This window comes from Cornus florida, unplaced genomic scaffold (genome assembly GCF_030987335.1).
Source record: "Cornus florida cultivar Cherokee Brave unplaced genomic scaffold, ASM3098733v1 CherokeeBrave_3.0.0_Hap2_Chr11, whole genome shotgun sequence".
Lineage (NCBI taxonomy): Eukaryota > Viridiplantae > Streptophyta > Magnoliopsida > Cornales > Cornaceae > Cornus > Cornus florida.
This window is the reverse complement of record NW_026775581.1, coordinates 117,984,726-117,997,077: the sequence shown is the minus strand read 5'-3', so window position 1 is coordinate 117,997,077 and position 12,352 is coordinate 117,984,726.

Sequence of the window (12,352 nt, the reverse complement as noted above, 5' to 3'; positions counted from 1 at the left end):
CCCTCATCTCATCTCTCTCTTTCAACAACTCTCATCTTATCTCTCTCTCTCACACACAAACTGCTCTATCGCCCTCCTCTTCTTCCATACCCTCAAACCGCCAATCCGTAAATCAAACCCAATTTCTCTCTATCTCACACACACAGTATCTCTCAAATCCCCAGTCACTATTCTTGGTCATCGATTCCATGCCGCAGTTCCTCTCACGACCGAGCCCTCCACCGGTTGAGCTGCCCGTTGTCATCGAGTGATCGTGGAGTTGGGTTTTAGATTCGTGTGATGGGTGACTATCCAGCACGGTTCGGAGAGCACTTTTAGGACGGCGGCCAGCGAACAAGAGGGAATGCTCGGCCGGTGGAGAGCTTGACTATGGATGCAGGCTCAGCCGTGGAGGACTCGATACGGCTAGTGATGGCTCGGCCATGATGAAGACGGCCTCGGCTGTAGGGAATTAACACTTTTCTTCGGGCTAACTATCACAGAAAGAGAAAGGGAGAGGAGAGAGAAGTTAGAGAGAGAGATTCTAACATATATATATATATATATATATATATATATATATATATATATATAATTGTATGTGTAAATTTCTTGATTTCATCTGAACTCACTTGCATTTCGAGTGTCGCCGGAGTTCTTTGTGATCTCAACAAAAATTTTAGATGTTGTCAGTATCTGATAGTTCTTGGGTTAAATTTGGAGCAAATATGGTTAATTAAATGGTTGAACAAGCCACGAGCGCTATGCTCATCGGTCTGAATTACCACAAGAAGAAATTAACAATAATGTTGTTGCCCAATCAATCCGAATCGATGGGTCACACCAAATACATATCGTTGCCCCTTCATCGATGTCAGAATCGTGTCACCGTCGTGCAATCGCCACTGTTAGTTGCCGGACCTCGTTGCCTCGTCAACGTCGGAATCGCGTCACCGCCATGCCATCGTTGGTGCTAGTGGCTGGAACTTAATCACATTACTTGATCGCCACTGTTGCTAGAGTCCAATCTCATCGATTGGTTGTCGCCAGAGCCAAAGCCCAGAAAGTTGCAGATGTTTGCCATGTTTACCTTCTCTCTCTAACTTCACTTTAATCGATTGACGGTTGTCGCCAGAGCCAAAGCCCAAGAAGAGAGAGTTGCGATGGCAGTAAGCAGACTGTGAAGGAATGGACTACGGCTGTGGATGGCTCGGATGAGAGCGACGGCGGGACAGTGATGGGCTCGGTTGTGGGCCTCTGGCGACGGGGAAGAAGGGCTCACAGGGAATGAATAGGGAGATAAAAAAATTGGAAGAAGAAAAAAAAATTTGGATGAGGGTAATCTGGTCATTTTACTTGGTCAAAGGGTAAACATGTCCTTTCATCATGTTTGGGGTGTCATTGTTCAAGTTTGCAAACTTGGGGGGTGTTTTTGTCCAAAAAATTACTAAGTTGTATACAACTGTCAATAAGACAAACCTCGGGGGGTGTCATTGTAATTAACCCTTTTTTTTTCTTTTTTTTTAGTTCTTTTAGACCTCTTGTGGACACTGCTAGTTACCAAAATAACCCTTGGATTTTTTTAGTACTATTTTACTTTATCTTTTAAAAAAACAAAAACAAAAAAAAAAAAACAAAACGTGTGAGTTTCCTTTTTTGGATTATATACATATCATGGTTTGTCGTATCGGTCAATAAGTATGTATTGTCTGATTCGTAACATTTTTTTATTAATCCAATTTCGTTACACACTGTAATACCCCTAATTTTAAAAAGGATATTCCTGGTATTTAATGGTATTTAATTTATTATTTAAGTGCATTTTTTTTTATTATGTGTCATTATTTTTTTATTAGGTGCTTAATTATTTCTTTTGTGGTGATTTAATTTATTTAAATAATATTTATTTTTAGTTATTTGATTGGAATTACTTGTTAGTGTTTTAATTATTTAATTGGCATTAATGGTTTAAGTGTAATTGGTTTAATTATTCTATGTGTGTCTTATTTGGTTTAATTGGGTTTACTAATTATTATTTTATTCAATTAGATTATTTGTTAAGTATTTAATGGTGAATAGGGTAATTAGGTAAATACATCTAACTAGGGTTTTAATTACAGTATAAATTAGGGTTTTATATTATAGCCGTCGTAGGTTTCTACGTTAATTGGATGGGCCGGTTAGGATTGTGAGTTGGACTTAAATGAACATAGGGTTTAGGAAAACTCTATAAGTATAAGGTAGATGTCTGTGTAGGGTTTTTTCTAAATAAAGCATACGTTTTGCGGGAGTGGAGAAGAAAAAACGCAGTTTTTCACATTCTGCCAAGGTTTGATCAAAGCTCCGATACCGCTTCGTCCATGGTCCGATCGAGCTGAATTTTGGAGGAGAGGTTCACGACTCAGTGACGCACAATCTGAACGGTGGAGATCAGAGTTTGACCTCGGGAACAGTGATTCTTACTCGTGAACAGTAACCGGGTCGCACAGGTTTTTTTTTCTATTCTGCCCAGATTTCATCAAACATCCGATTCCGCTTCGTCCGTGGTCCGATCGAGCTGAATTTTGGAGGAGAGGTTCACGACTCAGTGACGCACAATCTGAACGGTGAAGATCAGAGTTTGACCTCAGGAACACTGTTTCGTACCCGTGAACAGTAACCGGGTTTTGGAACTCGCCGGGATTTTTTAAGAAGACGACGTTGAAACTTTGAACAAAAGTTTCTGAGGCAAGGTTCTATCCTTACTCTTTCCCTTAGGCTTCATACTCTTTGCACTCTTAAATGATTCGAGGATTAATGAAGATTAAACCAAACTAAAATGATATCTGTTTTGCTATGAAACTGGTAGTTACAGTAGTGTTGTATGCTTGTTCAACCTAGACTAAGCATGTTTGTGGATGCATTGTGGTTCTGTGGTTCACGTTTTTCCTTACCACTGCTAGTATAAATTATTGGTAGGATGGGTCTAGATGATAGCTATCTTAACTTCTGTAATAGCAACTGTTGGAACTTAAATACTAGGAGGATTTGAGTTTAACACTAGATCGGTTTTGTAGAACACTATAATTTGAGCATGTCTACATACATACTGTGAATATTGTTTTGATGCTTACATTATCACAGTTAGTATCAACTGTGGAGGTTAGGATTTTGTGATACATACCCTACATATTTGTATGTCATTTGTAAGGTGTTAAATGGAAGTTTTAATTAATTCTGTCTTTATATCAGACTAAAGGGAACAACTTAAATTGGGCATGTATATGTTGTTGTTGTGACCCTGTTTATCAATGCTTATTTTTATCACTGCTAACATTGAATGTTGGATGTTGGAATTTAGTTGATATATACTTGATTTATTGGTATTATTGACTATTGGAGGATTGAAAAGTAGGCACCGGTATGGGACGGTGACATACTAAGGATGGGTTTGGTTTTTAAAACAATACCATTACCCACCTACTTGGAATAAGGATGGGATTAACTAAAAGTTAAGTCCCATGGATTTGTATTGTCATGGCAACTACTTGTTGAGCGGCAATACCAGGGATTTTGGATGGATTTTATATATGTACTGTTATGGTGCCTCGGTATAAGCTTGAGCCTCAGGACCGATGGCTAGGGAGCGTATATGCATCGAGATGTGTAGCTGGCTACGATGGTTGGAGGTGTACCCTGTTTAGGTATAGGTACATATCCCCACTTCGTGTGCGTTTTAGCATGTTACCTCTATTCAGGTTGAGACCAGCCTGTAGTCCAGTGAGAGTCCTTTAGTGTGACTATATATATATATTTACGGACTATTAGGTATTGTTGAATTGTTTAGGATGTACATGTGTATCGGGCCTCTGTTTGGATTATTGTAGTATAGAACTTGCGCGTGGGCCTGACCCACTTCTATTTTTCAGGTATACGACAGTTCCAGGCTTAGACGTGTTCGTGCTGAGCAGAGGTCTCTATTCACTCTTCCGACGATGTAGGGCTCTCTCTATAGTTTTATTTCTAGACGTTTATTATAGTTGTTCTATCTTCCGTTTGGATGTTTAATAGGGGTCCACTAGAGATGGATTCCCAAGTTGTAAACTGATGGAGTTTTGGAGTTTGTGTTTGATGGATTTTAATAATTATAATATTTTGCGGATTCTATTTTTAGTTCCTTCCAGCTTTAATTTCATTTCTTAATTTATTTTGTATTCCGTGTTCATTATAAAATATTAATTATTTGATATTCCCTCGGGTTTGGGCCTGAGCCTGATCAACCCGTGTCTCGGATCCGAGGGGTATCACACACACCTTCATGAACCGGCCCATTCAGTCGGTTTATGTAATACCTCTAATTTTAAAAGGATAGTCCTAGTATTTAAATTATTGTTTAAAATTGTTTTTGTTTATTTCTTTGGTTTGATTTAATTATTTTAAGTTGCATTTGTTTACTTATTTGTTTTAATTATTGTAATTGTTTTAAATTAATTTGGTTACTTGTTTAATTTACTTGAATTTAATTGAGTTAATTTGTTTTAATTAATTGTCTTATTTAAGGATTTAATTGTTTTAATTGAAATTAAGTTTAATTGGATTAGTTAAATTATATTTAATTGGTTTCAGTAGGTTGCAACGTGGCTATAGTTTATGGGGTTTATAGTTTTCATAGACAGTCGACAGTGTATAACCTAGGTTTGCCTATGGGCCGTATTATAGATGGATTAGGGTTTAAAGTTTAAGGTTATAAATAGGCTTATACGGTGGTTTAGGGTTGAAGGAAAAATAAAATAAAACCGTGGGTTTTCTGTGGAGGCATAGAGGAAACAGAGAGGGAGAGAGCACACAGAGGGATTTACCGGAGAACTTGGGAAGAACCGCCGGTGTAAGGCAAGTTTTATATCTAACTCAATCCCTTAGGTTTCGTGTTCTTTGCATCACTAATTCAGTTCCAGGAAGTAATAACGTTAATTTAATATGGTTGCACAATTAGTTGTTTCAAAACAGTATGTTTTCATGCTTGTGTTTTTCTTCCGTCTGTAAACTGTTTTTGCTTGTTCTTGTTTTGGATGAATTTTGATTAACAAATAATGAATTTAAATAACTTTAGAGCACTTTGGGGCTTAGTTTTAATCAGTAGTGAAGTTGGTTTAGAGGACCAAAGCAGTATAATACTGTCGGAGTGGAAGGAGACGACGCACATAGAAGGAACTGGGTCACCAAAACGCAGAGCAGGCTCCACCATGAGTGGAGCCGGCTCTAGGATTAAATAGAAGCGGCTCCACCATCATTGGAGGCGGCTCCACTTTGTGTGGAGCCGGGTCCTCTAAGTTTTTCAGTTATTTTATTTTGTTTTCTGTGAACCTAGGCTACTGTACATGGATGTTTGAAGTTTCCAGAATGTATTGGAGGTGGTTCTAGGGGAAATCAGTGATGTTTAAACTCTTGGTAAATTTGCAGAAGGCATGGAAATTCATAAATTATCATAAGAGGCTGAAACAGGAATACAGTCTGAAACTCTCAGGGAAGTTTTCAGGTTTATTTTGATGGGGATGATCATAATTGCTTAGTTTTAAATTAGCAATTTTAACTTGGAATTTTTATATGTATATCATAAAACAGTGGCAAGATTAAGCATGTCATATAATAATTTCTGTTGTGCTTAATAAGAAGTTAGTGGATGATTACAAATTTGTGTTTATATCAACTTATGGATATTGTGATAGTTACAGTAAGCATTTAATTCTAATGTTATTATTAATGTTATTATGCTTATTGTGGGTTGTTGGATAATTATATTGATTCTCTGTACTTTAAAAATTCGTTAGAGAATCATATACTGGATGTATTAAACAAGCCTATTATTTAAACGTTCTTGTTGTGCTTAGACTGGATATGCTGGTATTTACTGTCGTTTATATTGAAAACACTGGTTAGATGGATTGTATGCATCGATATGGGACGGTGTCATACTAGGGGGATTAGCTCAAAAAAAATGCTAAGTCCTACCTACACTGGATTAAAGGATGGATTAACTACAAAAGTTAAATCCTACTTGTATTTTGTGTCAGATCATTAAATAGTTGAGTGACACTTTTGGTTTGGATTGGAGTTTAAATATATTTTTATGGTGCCACGATATGAGTCTGAGTCTCAGAGTCGTTGGTTAGGGAGCGTATACGCATTATGATGCATAGCTGACTACGATGGTTGGAGGTGTACCTTGTTTAGGTTAGGTACACATGCTCACTTCGTGTGCGTTTTTGCATGTTGCCTCTACTCAGGTTGAGACCGGCCTATGAGCCAGTGAGAATCCTTTAGTGTGATTTGATGAGCACTGAAAAGTGCGCATTTAAACCCGTTAAGCTTAAGCATTCTAGTACCTTTATCTATCTTACTTTGCCGTTTTAGACTTATTACGTTTTATTTATATTTTCAGGCACTAATCCTAAAATTGAGCTAACTCAGCCAAAGAAGAGCTTAATTGAAGCAATCCTGAGATAAACCAAAGGAGGGAGCAAAGTGGAGAAAGTAAGGAGCAAAAAGGAATCAAAGTTGTGCAGCTGAAAAGTTCGATCGATCCAACTTAGAGTTCGATCGATTGAACATCTATGATCGATCACAGTACTTCTCGATAGATCCAACCTTGGCCTTTGCTGAAATTCCAAGTTCGATCGATCCAACTTCACTTTCGATCGATCGAACCCTATTTTGTCCTATTCAAATGATTGATCTTATCCACAGCTGTACGCCTACCAACCACTTTTGTCCTTTTCCCCATAAATATCTTCGAAATATCTCAGCCTTGTTCTTATCCGGAGGAGTCAGACCACTTCGATCGATCAAAGATGCAGTTCGATCGATCGAACCCATCTTCGATCGATCCAAGTTAAGGTTCGATCGATCGAACTTCCTCCAGCGAGAAAAAGTTAAAGTCCAGCTCATTTATTCTGTCCTTCACCCAATCATTGGAGAATATGCCTTGCACGACCACAACTCATCATAGGGTGTATTTGACCTACCTTTATAAGGAATATGATACACTTTTTGGAGAGGAGCCAAGAAGAGTCTAGAGTCTCTTGACACACATTGAAAATCATCTTGGAGGCTCTCCTTGGAGAGGAGGAAGGAGGGAAGCTAGAGCACCATTGGAGGAGATCTTCACCAACAAGGAGCAGCCATGGAGTTAGCCTTGAGGGTTGGATCATCACTACCATGAGTGTCTAGACATCCTCTTGGGGCTAGAGTTAGCCCCAAGCATGCTTTCTATACTCTAATCTTGTGTATTATTGAGGGATTAGTGTTGTATGATACATCTTGATATTCATGTATATATAAATCTTGATTATTTTATGGTTTATATGGTTTAATGCTTCCAATTGACTATTCTATTCTACCCATATGTCTATGTATGCTAGAGTAGGATATTCATGTGCTTATCTCTAGATTTAGTATTTTTGATGCATGTCTATGTGTATTGATGCTATAGATCTAGAGATTATCAAGATGATATGCTTAATGCATGCTATTTTGGTTCATTTGATGGTTTATGCCTATTCTTGATGGCTTGTGCCTCTCCCCTAGTCTAGATAGCTTTATTTTCATGCTAGTAGTGTAGATTTAGTGTAGTGGTAGTATAATGTTAGATGGGAGGACAATCTACTCTTGATGTTTGATGTTCCATGCTTGTGAGTCCAAATGGCATATTCCTCTAATATTGTGTTGCAAGTGGATTGTGAGCTTAATGAAGGATTAATGACTAGTTATGATATGTTGTATCTTTCATATGTGTTTAGACAATTTATTCCTCTCCCAATAGATAAATTGTGGCCTCTCACACGATGTTTAGATAATGCATGTTTAACTAAGTCATCCTTATGGATTGCTTGGACTATGAGCTTAATGAAAGGTTCAATGACTTGATTTGATATTTTGTTCTCTTCACATGATGTTTAGACAATATATTCCTCTACCAATAGATGTATTGTGGCCTCACACATGTTAATTGAGACAATTTGCACTTGTTGAGTCACCCTTACCAATTGAATGTCTTTTATACACACAATATTGTTGCAACACATTCATTTCCCTCATTAGTCACTTGATTATGGTTTGGAATAGTATTGTTTGGTGGTGATCTCTACACCCCAAGACCTTTCCTTCTTACTTACTCTTTATCTTAATGCATTTTAACTAATTCTTTTCTAGAAGTAGTCAACCAATCCAATTCTCTTTTGCAATCATTTGGTACGCTAGAGTCGAAGTTGAAATTCCAACACGTATAATCCCTTGGGACGATCCCTACTCACTCTTGCTACGTTAGTAGTAGTGTTGGTAGTGGTTTTTATAAATTTAAATTTGACATAAAAGGCTTTTCTTGAACCACACATTCACTACATTCAGTTTGGCGTATTGGAACGGCCGTCGTCATGATTATATATATAACTATATCTGCGGACTATTTAGTTATTGTTGGATTGGTTAGGATGTACATGCGTATCGGGCCTCTGTTTGGGTTATAGTAGTATAGAACTTGCACGTGAGCCTGACCCACTTTTATTTTTTCAAGTATACGACAGTTCCAGACTTAGACGTTTTCGTGCTGAGCAGAGGTTTCTATTCACTCTACCAATAATGTAGGACTTCTCTTCGTAGCTTACTTCTGGATGTCTTATCAGTTATTTTTATTATTATTACTGTTTGGATTATTATTAGGGGTCCACTAGAGATGGATTCCCGAGTTGTACCCTTGGAGGTTTTGGAGTTGGATTATTTAATCTTTATTATTTGAGGATTTTATTTTAGTTTCTTTCAGCTTAAACTTTATCTCTAATATTAATTTTGTCATCTGTGTTCGTTTTAACATATTAATTGTTTGATATCCCTCGGGTTTGGACCTGGACCTGATCAACCCGTGTCTCGGATCCGAGGGGTATCACAGTTTACACCGATATTCATTTGAGTTTGTTACACCGCGGAATTAACCAGACAAATCGCTTCACCAACTAAGAACAACCATGCTCCACCACCCATATAATCAAGAAAGAACTTTAAGTCTGTTAATCCTTACCCCAGTGTGCCTAGGGTTGCAACTTGGGCGAGCTAACCCAACCCAACCCAACCCCAACCCATAAATTTTGAAATTTGGACATACAATTCACAAATCAGGTTCATGTTTAGGTTGGGTTTGGTCAAAACCCAGACATATTCGGGTTGGGCTTGGGCTCAACCCAAACTCAACCCAAAATAAAAAAATAAAAAATAAAAATAAATTTCCCTCCTTTTTCTCTCTTCTTTCTCTTTCTCTTTCTCCCGCCGTCGCCGTCGACGTCGCTCATCCTCAGCCGCTGCCGATCTTTCGCTGCCGCCATCGTCCCTCCGCCTCTACCGCCAAATGGTGTAAAAATATAAATTAATATATAAACTCACACACACAAACATATATACACACAAGGGAAACTAAAAATTGGGTTTTAAAATAAAAACATGGATTGCTAACCTGTACATGAAGATGTCTCTATTAACACCAAGAGGTTTCTTACAGAGAGAACAAGCTTCTAAGAAATGGGGTTGGTGGTGTTCTTCAAGTCTGCCATTAAAGAACCTTCCAGATCTCGGGGAAGAGAAGGAGAGACTTCTCAGAATACTTTTTCTTTATGAAGAAGCTATGGTGTGATAGAGAGGCCTGGAGAAGAAAAAGTATGGGTTTTGATTTTTTGAACAATCTGAAATGATATGCCGATATGGGTTTTGATATAGGTAATAGGTTTTGAACTTTTGATTCTTGCAGACAGATAGATAAACTGAAATATATGGGTTTTGAACTTCTGATTCTTGTTGATTTTGTAGTTTGCAGTTGCACAGAGAGAGAGAGATAGAGGGGGCAATTTCAGAGGTGAGAACGAGAATAGAGATGGAAGCAATTGGGGAAGCTGAAATGATTTGCCCTAAAAATATATATATTTTTAATAATAGTGTAATCAAATATATATAATATACATATATATATAATGTATAATATATAATATATATAAATTTCTGAAAAAAAAATTATATATAAAAAAAAAAAAACTCAACCCGTCAACCCGACCCAACTCGTCCGAACATATTCGATCCGGGTTATGACCACAACCCATGTTGGGTACAATTCGGGCTGGCCTAACCCAACTCGATTCGGGTTGAGGTTGGGTTGGGGCTGGGCTGGGTTGGGCCAACCCAACTTGCAGCCCGTGTGCCCCCAAACACCCCAGTGTTCAACCTAGTGTGCCCCCAATCATGACCGATATTGATACACACACACACACACACACACACACACACACATGACACACACACACACACACACAATTCCTATTAAGTACCATTAATTTGGTCACGTGAATTATTATTGATAGAACTTTGATTTTATCGGGGTAATGGTATGTGGTTGAATTCAATTACAAAACCAATAATTTGCATCTATAATTAGGGGTGGCAAAAGTTGACACGACCCGCCAATACGACATGAGTTAAATGTGTTTGGATTGACCTTAAACGGGTTCGAGTCATAAACGGGTCGACACGATTAACCCGTTTAGTTAATCGTGTCGTGTTTGGGTTGAGGAGTTCAACCAGTTTATACATATTTAACTATAAATGTCGTAAATAAATTTCTATTTAAGTTCTAAAACAACTATATAAACTTGTGTCTTATAATTTAATTTTTTGTAAATTAAAAACTATTTAGTAATTTGGTTGATTAAAACTTATTTATTTTTTTTAGTATTTATTAATTTATTGAGTATTATTAATATATATATATATACCTATTTAATAATTGTATCGAGAACTCTCAATACTAGCCAAACCTGTTTATTAAACAAGTTACACGTGTAAACAAATTAACCCGTTTAATAACCTATTTACAAATATATATATATCAATACTAGCCAAACCTGTTTATTAAACAAGTTACACGTGTAAACAAATTAACCCGTTTAATAACCTATTTACAAATATATATATATATATATATATATATATATATATATATATAGAACTCTCAATACTAGCCAAACCTGTTTATTAAACAAGTTACACGTGTAAACAAGTTAACCCGCTCGCCAAACCTGTTTATTAAACAAGTTACACGTGTAAACAAATTAACCCGTTTAATAACCTATTTACAAATATATATATATATTTGTAAATAGGTTATTAAACGGGTTATATATTTGTAAATAGGTTATTAAACGGGTTAACTTGTTTACACGTGTAACTTGTTTAATAAACAGGTTTGACTAGTATTGAGAGTTTTCGATATAATTATTAAATAGGTCGTGTTCGAATTGAACTGTTTAATATAACATCTTTAAATAAACACGATATCGTCACCTTGTCACCCTTATCTACAATACAACATCTAAACCCGTACTCTTTGTCCCACCATACCGATTAAATATGAGACTTGATAGGAGGTTTAATAAGTCCGATTAATCATAGATCCCTCGAGTATTATATCATTCCACGCACACCAGTAAAATTGTCCACAAAGTTATATTCATGAGCTTCTTTGTCTAAGATATTATCACCTCTTCTTTTCTTTATTTATTTATTTTTTACAATGGAACAAATTCTGTGTGTACCAATTAATTTGTTACTTCGATATTTGACATTTTTTTAGGTACAATTATTTTGTTTAGGAATAAAAAAAAAAATCCGGTGGTGGGCAAGAATGAGGACACTGGATCATTATCATTATCATTATCATTTTTATTGTTGTTTTTATTTTTTAAAAACACTCACTATGTAAAAACTAATATTAAGAGTTAATTCTATCTCAAATGTTAGACAAATTTAGGGATGGGAAGTGAAATAGTATGTATGGATTGAGTGATAGTTTCACTCGATAGTTTAAGTTTTTGGGTTGAATTGCAAAACATTCCACTCGTTACATTTAGTATCAGAACCAAACTCAATTCTTGATTTAATGTTACACTAAATATCAAGCCGAAAGGTGTTTGGTACCCCACTTGAATAGACAGAGTGGCTTGAGCCTCAACGAGAAAATTGTGAATTCGAGTGAAAGGAGGTTAGAAATTTATCCCACATCAATGGCCCATCCAAACATCAATAGTACTATTATATACATTGGAACTCTAATGTCATATCCACGTTCATAGTCGAATTAAAATTTTTGCACTTCAAGTCCAAACACAAATATATATATATATATATTTCCATTTCTAAAAATTTCAATTGAGATAACTATTAAAAACATATTCAAATGGTAACAATATTATTGTTGGCTAAAAAATACATTCAAATATCTTTTTAAATAAGTTTTTGTGTTCGAAAAATAATTTAGTACAAATTAATTTAGCAAGAATAGAAAAAGGGCCAAGGCAAAAGACCA